The 8,888-nt window shown below is 36.7% G+C and overlaps 1 non-coding gene across 1 annotated transcript; it reads left to right on the top strand.

The window, feature by feature from the left end:
• Window positions 1-6,495: 6,495 nt before the first annotated feature.
• LOC131178866 (small nucleolar RNA R71) lies at window positions 6,496-6,602 on the top strand. Its single transcript, XR_009147874.1, has one exon. It is a non-coding gene; the product is annotated as a small nucleolar RNA R71 (small nucleolar RNA).
• Window positions 6,603-8,888: the final 2,286 nt, after the last annotated feature.

Raw genomic sequence — 8,888 nt, 5'->3', positions numbered from 1 at the left:
GGGGTTGTCAACGATGGAAATGGAAGAGGTGATGGAGAAAGTAAAAGAGACTGAGGGGCGTTAGGGTAAAGGGGGAGGCGAAAAGAGGAGTGGAGAAGAAGGGGAAGAGTAATGCCAGAATAAATGGACGTAGAGGGACAGGCGTGAGCAGAAAAGACGGGAAGTAGAGGTGGGAAAGTGGATGCCGAAAAAACTTTTGATTTACACAGGACTTGTGTAAAACTGCATAAGGGGAGAATGAGTGTGCATAAGTTATGCACTCTCTTATGCAGGTTTCGGTGGGTGATAAAGGGTGTGAAAAATTGATTATGCAAGAGTGCATAGCTTATGCGCTGACTTATGCAAGTTTCGGCTAAAAATGGAAGTGTAGGAATTGTGGTCATGCAAAAGTGCATAAGCCGTGCACTCTCCTTATGCAAGTCTCGGCAAGTTTTTGATTTCCAGAAAGTATGGTCATGCGGAAGTGCATGAGCTATGCGCTCCCTTATGCAAGTCTCGGCAGGTTTTGGATTTCCAGAAAGTGTGGTCATACAGAAGTGCATAAGCTATGCACTCCCTTATGCAGGTCTCGACAGGTTTTGGGTTTCCAGAATTTGTGGTCATGCAGAAGTGCATAAGCTATGCACTCCCTTATGCAGATTTCGGCAGAAAGAGAAAATGCAGGATTTGAAGTCATGCAAAAGTGCATAAGTCATGCACACACTTATGCAAGTTTCGGCAGATATGAAATTTGACAAAAATGTGGCTATGCAGAATTGCATAAGCTATGCACATCCTTATGCAGTTTTTAGCAAGATGAGAAAATGGCAAAATTTGTGATCTAAAAGCTGCATAAGCTATGCAGTTACTTATGCACAATTCAACAAGATTGAGATTACAATTGAAAATGAATTGCAAGTGCGAAAAATTTCCTAGAATGCAGAAATGTAATTCTATAAAGCATAAATCATGAGAAATTATCACCCAAAAACACATCAATATATACAGAATCCATCACAATTGCATCAAACAAGCTTGTAGAAGTGAGTTTTGCATAAGAGGCATTTGTGAGTTATGCCATTTCAATTCAAATTCTGCAAATCAACATTTAGCACATTAAGACTCAATAAAATCTGCATAAAGTTGCATCTATCCACAAATGAGAATGGACTCCCCAAGTTATGCCAAGAAAATGCAGTATGTCCACCTTGAATCTCACAACCCAAATAAGCTCAAAACTACAAAAATGACCCACTTACCATCATATTAACATGATAAGCACAAATACTTAAAAGTTACACACCCAACCTCACAAAGAAACATAAGCTATGTGCTGCAGACCCTTCTTTGCTGCAAATTTCATTTTTCTGCATAAACCAAGTAGCAAACCTGCACAGGTTATGCAGTAAGAATAAATCAATCCTAGGAGAGATGAAGGACATAATTTCAGATTAAGAATCACTCCCCAGCAGTTCACCAACCTTCCTCCATTGAAATACATCTACAAGGGACAAGATTCAACAATGTCAAAAATTGAATTTGGGGAGATTTAAGATAAAAACAAAAGCAATGTAAATAAAAGTAAATCAACAAAAAGGAAAATAAAAGAACTTGGGATGCCTCCCAAGAGGGCTAATTTATAGTCCTTAGCTGGACTCTTCATGCATTTCACTAAAAAGAGGTGAGGGATTGGAGAGCTTATAACAGCTTGCTCCCTTTATTGGGTCTCCAGTTATGTAATGTTTCAATCTATGCCCATTGACCTTAAAATTCCCAGATTTTTCACTCCAAATTTCAATTGCTCCATAAGGGAAAACCTTAGAAACTCTATATGGACCAGTCCACCTTGATTTAAGTTTTCCAGGGAACAATTTCAATCTTGAGTTGAACAACAAAACTGAATCACCTTCTTTAAATTCCTTTTTCCTAAGATGCTTATCATGCCAAACTTTAGTTCTTTCTTTGTAAATACGGGCGCTTTCATAAGCATCCATCCTCAATTCTTCAAGTTCATTAAGTTGCAATAGTCTCTTTTCACCAGCTTGCTTGAGATCAAAATTCAAGGTCTGAATGGCCCAATATGCTCTATGCTCTAGCTCCACAGGTAAATGACAAGACTTACCATACACCAACCTAAAGGGAGTAGTTCCTATAGGGGTTTTGTAAGCAGTCCTATATGCCCATAAAGCATCATCTAGTTTGACAGACCAATCTTTCCGAGAATTGCTCACTGTTTTCTCCAAGATATGTTTGAGTTCTCTGTTAGAAATTTCAACTTGTCCTGAAGTTTTAGGATGGTATGGGGTAGCTATCTTGTGTACTACACCATACTTCCTCATTAATCTCTCAAATTGCTTATTACAAAAATGTGAACCCCCATCACTAATTACAGCCCTTGGAGCTCCAAATATACTCAAGACAAATTTCTTCAAAAATTTCACTACAACTCTAGCATCATTAGTTGGAGTTGCAATAGCTTCCACCCACTTTGATACATAGTCAACTCCAACTAGGATGTATTTATTACCATATGAAAGAGGAAATGGCCCCATAAAATCTATTCCCTAGACATCAAATAATTCTACTTCAAAAATATCATTTAGGGGCATTTGATCTCTTTTTGACAAATTTCCACTCCTTTGACATTTATCACATTCCAACACAAATTTCCTCACATCCTTAAAAAGATTTGGCCAAAAGAAACCAGCTTGCAAAATTTTACTAGCTGTTTTAGAGATTCCAAAATATCCTCCATAATCAGAAGCATGGCAATGATGTGTAACACTCTGTGTCTCCTCATCAGGAATACATCTTCTTATTAAACCATCACAACATCTCCTAAAGAATAAAGGATCATCCCATCTATAAAATTTTGCCTCATGCAAAAACTTTTTCTTTTGTTGCCATGTCATTCCTAGAGGTAAAACTCCACAAGATAGATAATTCACCAAGTCTGCATACCAAGGTAATTTAGCAACAAGAGAGAAAAGTTGTTCATCCAAGAAAAACTCATCAATAGGGACTTCATCCATTTTTTCATCATCCAATTTCAACCTACTAAGATTATCCGCAACTACATTTTCAGCTCCCTTCTTATCTCTAATCTCCAAATCAAACTCTTGTAGCATCAGAATCCACCTAATGAGCCTAGGTTTAGCCTCCTTTTTACGGAGTAAATACCTGATGGCTGCATGATCTGAAAATATAATCACCTTTGAGTCAATAATGTAAGGTCTGAACTTTTCCAATGCAAAGACAATTGCTAAGAATTCCTTTTCAGTTGTTGCATAATTTGTTTGAGCCTCATCCAGTGTTCTACTAGCATAATAAATAGCATAAGCCTTTTTGTCCTTTCTTTGACCAAGAACAGCTCCAATTGCATAGTTGCTAGCATCACACATAATTTCAAAGGGTAGGCTCCAATCGGGAGGTTGCATGATTGGTGCAGTGATAAGAGCTTGCTTCAACCTGCAAAAGGCATCCAAACACTCTTGGTCAAATACAAATGGTATGTCATGACTTAACAAATTAGACAAAGGTTTGGCTATTTTAGAAAAATCCTTGATAAAGTGTCTGTAGAACCCGGCATGTCCTAGAAAACTTCGAATTCCCTTGACATTGGTAGGAGGAGCCATCTTTTCTATCACTTCAACCTTGGCTTTATCAACCTCTATTCCTCTGTTAGACACCAAATGTCCAAGCACTATCCCTTCCTGAACCATGAAATGACACTTTTCCCAGTTTAACACAAGGTCAGTATCTGCACATCGCTGCAAAACTTTAGAAAGGTTAGCCAAGCATATGTCAAATGAAGATCCGTAAACAGAAAAGTCGTCCATAAAAACCTCCATTATATCTTCAATGAAATCTGAGAAGATTGCCATCATGCACCTTTGAAAAGTGGCTAGTGCATTACACAACCCAAATGGCATCCTCCTATAAGCAAAGGTTCCATATGGACAAGTAAAAGTGGTTTTCTCTTGATCATTTGGATGGATAGGGATTTGAAAAAAACCTGAATACCCATCTAAATAGCAAAAATAAGAATGCCTAGCCAGTCTTTCTAACATTTGATCAATGAAGGGAAGTGGAAAATGATCTTTTCTAGTGGCAATATTTAATTTTCTGTAATCTATGCACATTCGCCAACTAGTCACTGTTCTGGTGGGAATTAATTCATTATTTTCATTTTTGACAACTGTCATTCCACCCTTTTTTGGGACAACATGTACTGGGCTCACCCAAGTACTGTCTAAGATAGGATATATGATCCCTGCATCAAGCAACTTCAAAATTTCCTTTTTAACTTCTTTCATATTTGGGTTCAACCTCCTCTGATGTTCAATAGATGGCTTACAATTTTCTTCCAAAATAATTCTATGCATGCAAAAGTGTGGGCTTATTCCCTTAATGTCATCTATGGTATATCCTAAAACTTTTCTGAATTGCCTCAACACTCTTAACAACTTATCAACCTCTAAGGTGCTCAAGTTTGCATTTACAATTACTGGATAAGTGTTATTAGTGCCAAGAAATTCATACCTGAGCTGAGAAGGAAGTTGCTTAAGTTCTACCTTAGGTGCATCTTCTTCCTTGAATGATGGTTGCTTAGATTCGACTTTTTCCTTTTGTGTGAGTTGAGAAATTGGAGCAGAAATGAATGGTGGACTTCCCTCTAAATGTTGAGCATATGCAGCCACATGAGGGTTGTCATAGTCTATGCCTCCTCCATGAACTAAGCAATTTTCAAGTGGATCTTCTGGATATCTCTTTCTGAAATGTTCTTCAACCAGCTCATCAATGATATCAATTCTCAAGCAAGTATCAGCTTCAGAATGATGCTTCTTCATAGTGTTATTAATATTGAAAACCAATTGATCTTCACCAACTCTAAGAGTCAATTTTTCTCCCTTAACATCAATCAATGCTCCTGCTGTAGCTAGAAAGGGTCTTCCCAAGATAATTGGGATATTAGAATCCTTATCCATGTCCAAGATGACAAAATCAACAGGTATATAGAACTTCCCAACCTTCAGAGGCACATTCTCCAAAATCCCTTCAGGATACTTAATTGATCTGTCAGCTAACTGAAGAGAAATGTGGGTTGGTTTAAGATCTCCCATATTGAGCTTCTCATAAATGGAGAGGGGCATAAGGCTAACACTAGCCCCTAAATCACATAAAGCTTTTGTAGAACATGATTCCCCAATGTGGCATGGAATTGAAAAACTTCCTGGATCCTTGAGCTTTGGAGGAAGTTTCCTTTGGAGGATAGCACTGCACTCTTCTATCAAAGCTACAGTTTCATGGTCTTTAAGTTTCCTCTTGTTTGAGAGAATTTCTTTTAAGAATTTTGCATAAGAGGGCATTTGTGAAAGAGCATCAATAAAAGGCACATTCATGTATAGCTTCTTCAAAACCTCTAAGAACTTTCCAAATTGCTTATCAAGCTTGGCTTTTTGAAATCTTTGTGGAAAGGGAAGTTGTGGCTTGTAAAGCTCTGGAGGTATATACTTCTCTTCATTCTCTTCAATTTTCTCTTTACATTTTTCTGCACTTTCTTTCTCACTTTCTTGTTTTTCACTCTCATAAGTTTCTTTCTCATTTTCTCTCCTCTCACTATTTTCACTTTTCTCATTTTTTTCACTCTTCTCATTATTTACAACTTTCCCATTTCTTAAAGTAATAGCTTGACACTGCTCTCTTGGGTTTTCTGGTTGGCTTGGAAGTTTTCCAAAAGACTTGGTACCTGAGGAAGATGCTTGTTGTGCAATCTGATTTTCCAACATTCTGTTATGTGTTTACATCTGTTCTAGCCTTGCTTTCATCTCTCTCATCTCTTCATCATGCTTAGTTTGGTTAGCAAGAATCTGTTGTAATAAAGCTTCTGTAGTAGAACTTTGTTCTTGCTGTTTTGGTGGAGGATTCATATTTCTCTGCTGAAAATTAGGCAATGGTTGCCTATTTTGCTGATATGGAATTCCTTGTTGCTGTTGTGGTTGAAAATTCTGATTTGGAACTTGACTTTGCTGATTTCCCCATGAAAAGTTGGGATGATTCCTCCAAGTTGGATTATAAGTTTGAGAGTAAGGATTCCCCATTTGTTTGTTTCCATAATTACCAACATATGCAGCTTGCTCTCCATAGTCTACTCCCCAGCTGGTAGTTCCTTCTGCATAAGCAACTTGTTGTGAACTTCCAGATGATGATGATAAATTAACCAACATACTTAAATCTTCCATCTTCTTAGCAAGGACATTTGTAAGTGCATCAAATTTTGCATTAATCATGTTGAATGGATCAAGGTCATACATTCCAGCAGCTTGCCTTTTTTGAGTTGGAGCTGGTCCTCTTGGACTACTCCAAAGATGAGTATTCTTTGCAATTTTCTCCAATAGCTCATAAGCTTCATCTTCATGCTTAATAATAAATTCTCCTCTTGTTTGAGCATCAATAATCCCTCTAATTGCAGGAGTGACATTTGTGTAAAAATTCTGGTTTATCATCCATTTTGGAATGGCATGATGTGGGCATTGTCTCTCTAATTCTTTCCATCTCATCCATGACTCATAAAGAGTTTCATCTTCTCTTGGTCTAAAAGCTGTCATTTGATTCCTCAATTCTTGAGTTTTTCCAGGTGGAAAATATTGTGCAAGAAATGCATCAGTGAGTTGCTCCCAATTTGTAATGGAGTTGTGAGGTAAAGAATCAAGCCAATCCAATGCTCTATCTTTCAAAGAGAATGGGAATAGCTTCAATCTTGCTGCATCATCAGATACTCCAGGTTGTTTTTGCATATCACAAATCATAGCAAACTTCTTTAGATGTGTGTGTGGGTTTTCAGAAGGATGTCCCTCAAATTGAGAATTTTGAATCATTTGAAGAACTCCAAAATCCATCTTGTAACTATTTGCATCAATTCTTGGTCTTGCTATGCTCTCTCTCAAGTCATCAAAACGAGGAAAAGCATGATCCATCATACTTCCCCTAGGCACATTAGCATTTACAACTTCTTCACCTTGGGCTACATTTTCATTGTTTTGACCATTCCAAGCATTACCACCAATTCTAATTCTTTCATCAGCCATGTCTGCTTCTAATTCAGTTTCTCTCAAGGCTTCTTTTCTTCTTCTGGTTTCTTTCTTGTTGGCTTTACAAAATTTCTCAATTTCAGGATTAAACAATAAGGATGTGTCACTTGTGCTTCTAGCTCTTCTCATAAAAGATTAAGAGTACCTGAAAAAGAACAAACAAACACAAAATGAAAAGATAACAAAGATAAAACTATAAACAACTAAAATAATCAAGAATTCAATCTTAAACAAACAACTCCCCGGCAATGGCGCCAAAAACTTGATGTGGCCCAACCGCAAGTGCACGGGTCGTACAAGTAATATAGAAAAGATATCATTCCCACGAGGAGTTGTGTTAATGATTGAATTTTTTATATAAAAAGTTGACTAAATTGAATTATTTTTGAAATTAAAGCAATAAATTGATGGGTATTGGAGTATAAAATCTATATGTGCAAAATTAATAATCTATTCAACTATGTAATTATTTAACTAAATTTGCATCAAATTAAAATAAGCAAATTCAAATATGGCAATATTTAAAATGGCAAGTAATTAAATTCAATTAGAAATTGACAATGATAAAAAGGCGATTCCGGAGTTCGGGATTTCATATTCAAGCTATTTTGGGATTTTAAATTGGTTATCCAATCTTGTGGAACTTACGAGTTTTAAGGAGATTAATTCTTAAATCCTTTGAATACCCTTTCGAGTGGGACAAAGAGTGCCTTAATCAATCTAATCCTACTTTCGTGGAGTTAGAGTTAATTAAGACCCATTAAGTTCTTTAATTAATCTGTGAATCCTCTTAATTCTTAGTCTATTTCTAGATCTAAGTTAATTAAGTCCAATTTCTTGATTATCTATCACAAGGTTTTCTCCTTTCGGTGCCTCAACCATGGATTAAGAACATCACTTAATGGGATCCTACACTAAGCATGTCATTGAGCACACAAGAAATGAATAAAACTCATTAAGACCACAAAATATGGATTACCCAATCAAAGTCCACAAAATATCTCAAATATTACATCCCTTACTCCAGAATCAAAGTAAAACTACTCACTATCCATAATATTTACAAGATATTCTGAGTTTATATGGAAATAAAGTTTTAATCCAAGCTAAGAAACAAGAAACCCAATACTAGAAAGGTAGGAAAAATGTAAGAAAAGAAAGAAATTTCCAAATCTGGTTGGAAATGGTGTGGGAGATGATTGTGACTCTTCAGCTGCTGCCTGCTCCCTTCCCTTTTCTTCCTCTCTTTTTTTTCTCTCCTTTCTAAAATGGGATAAGGGGCTATTTATAACTTTTTCTGACATGGAGCCCTAAAATGGTGTGTTTGAGGTGTGATTTTCTGAGGGAATCTTCTGCCAGCTCATTAATGAAGTCTTTGTGGGACTGCATAAGTGGACTGCATAAGTTATGCAGTCCCTTATGCAGTTTTCAGCTGGTTTCTGGCTCTCTTATGCGAAACTGCATGACCAAGCGCATAAGTTATGCACAATTCCGTGAGATTGCATAAGGGAGGCGTGAATCTACATAAGCTATGCACTCTCCTTATGCACAATTCGGCAGGTATTGGAACAGTGTTTCTTCTCCTTATGCAGATCTGCATAACTTATGCGGCAAGTTATGCGCAATTTGGCCAATGCATATTTCAACTTTGAAACTTGTTTTTGACATCTTTGGCTGTAGAAATTACTCCTCAATGGCAAAATTTCTTTTTAGTCCTTCAAAAACACCATTTTTCCTACAAAACAAAGTAAAAATCACAAATTAATCCAAAATTGACAACTATGAAAAACTAACTAAATAACTAATGAAATTAGCTAA

The sequence above is a fragment of the Hevea brasiliensis genome, chromosome 3 (assembly GCF_030052815.1).
Source record: "Hevea brasiliensis isolate MT/VB/25A 57/8 chromosome 3, ASM3005281v1, whole genome shotgun sequence".
In the NCBI taxonomy this organism is placed as follows: Eukaryota; Viridiplantae; Streptophyta; class Magnoliopsida; order Malpighiales; family Euphorbiaceae; genus Hevea; species Hevea brasiliensis.
Note: the sequence above shows the minus strand (reverse complement) of the source record. Positions and strands in the feature narration are given on the sequence as shown.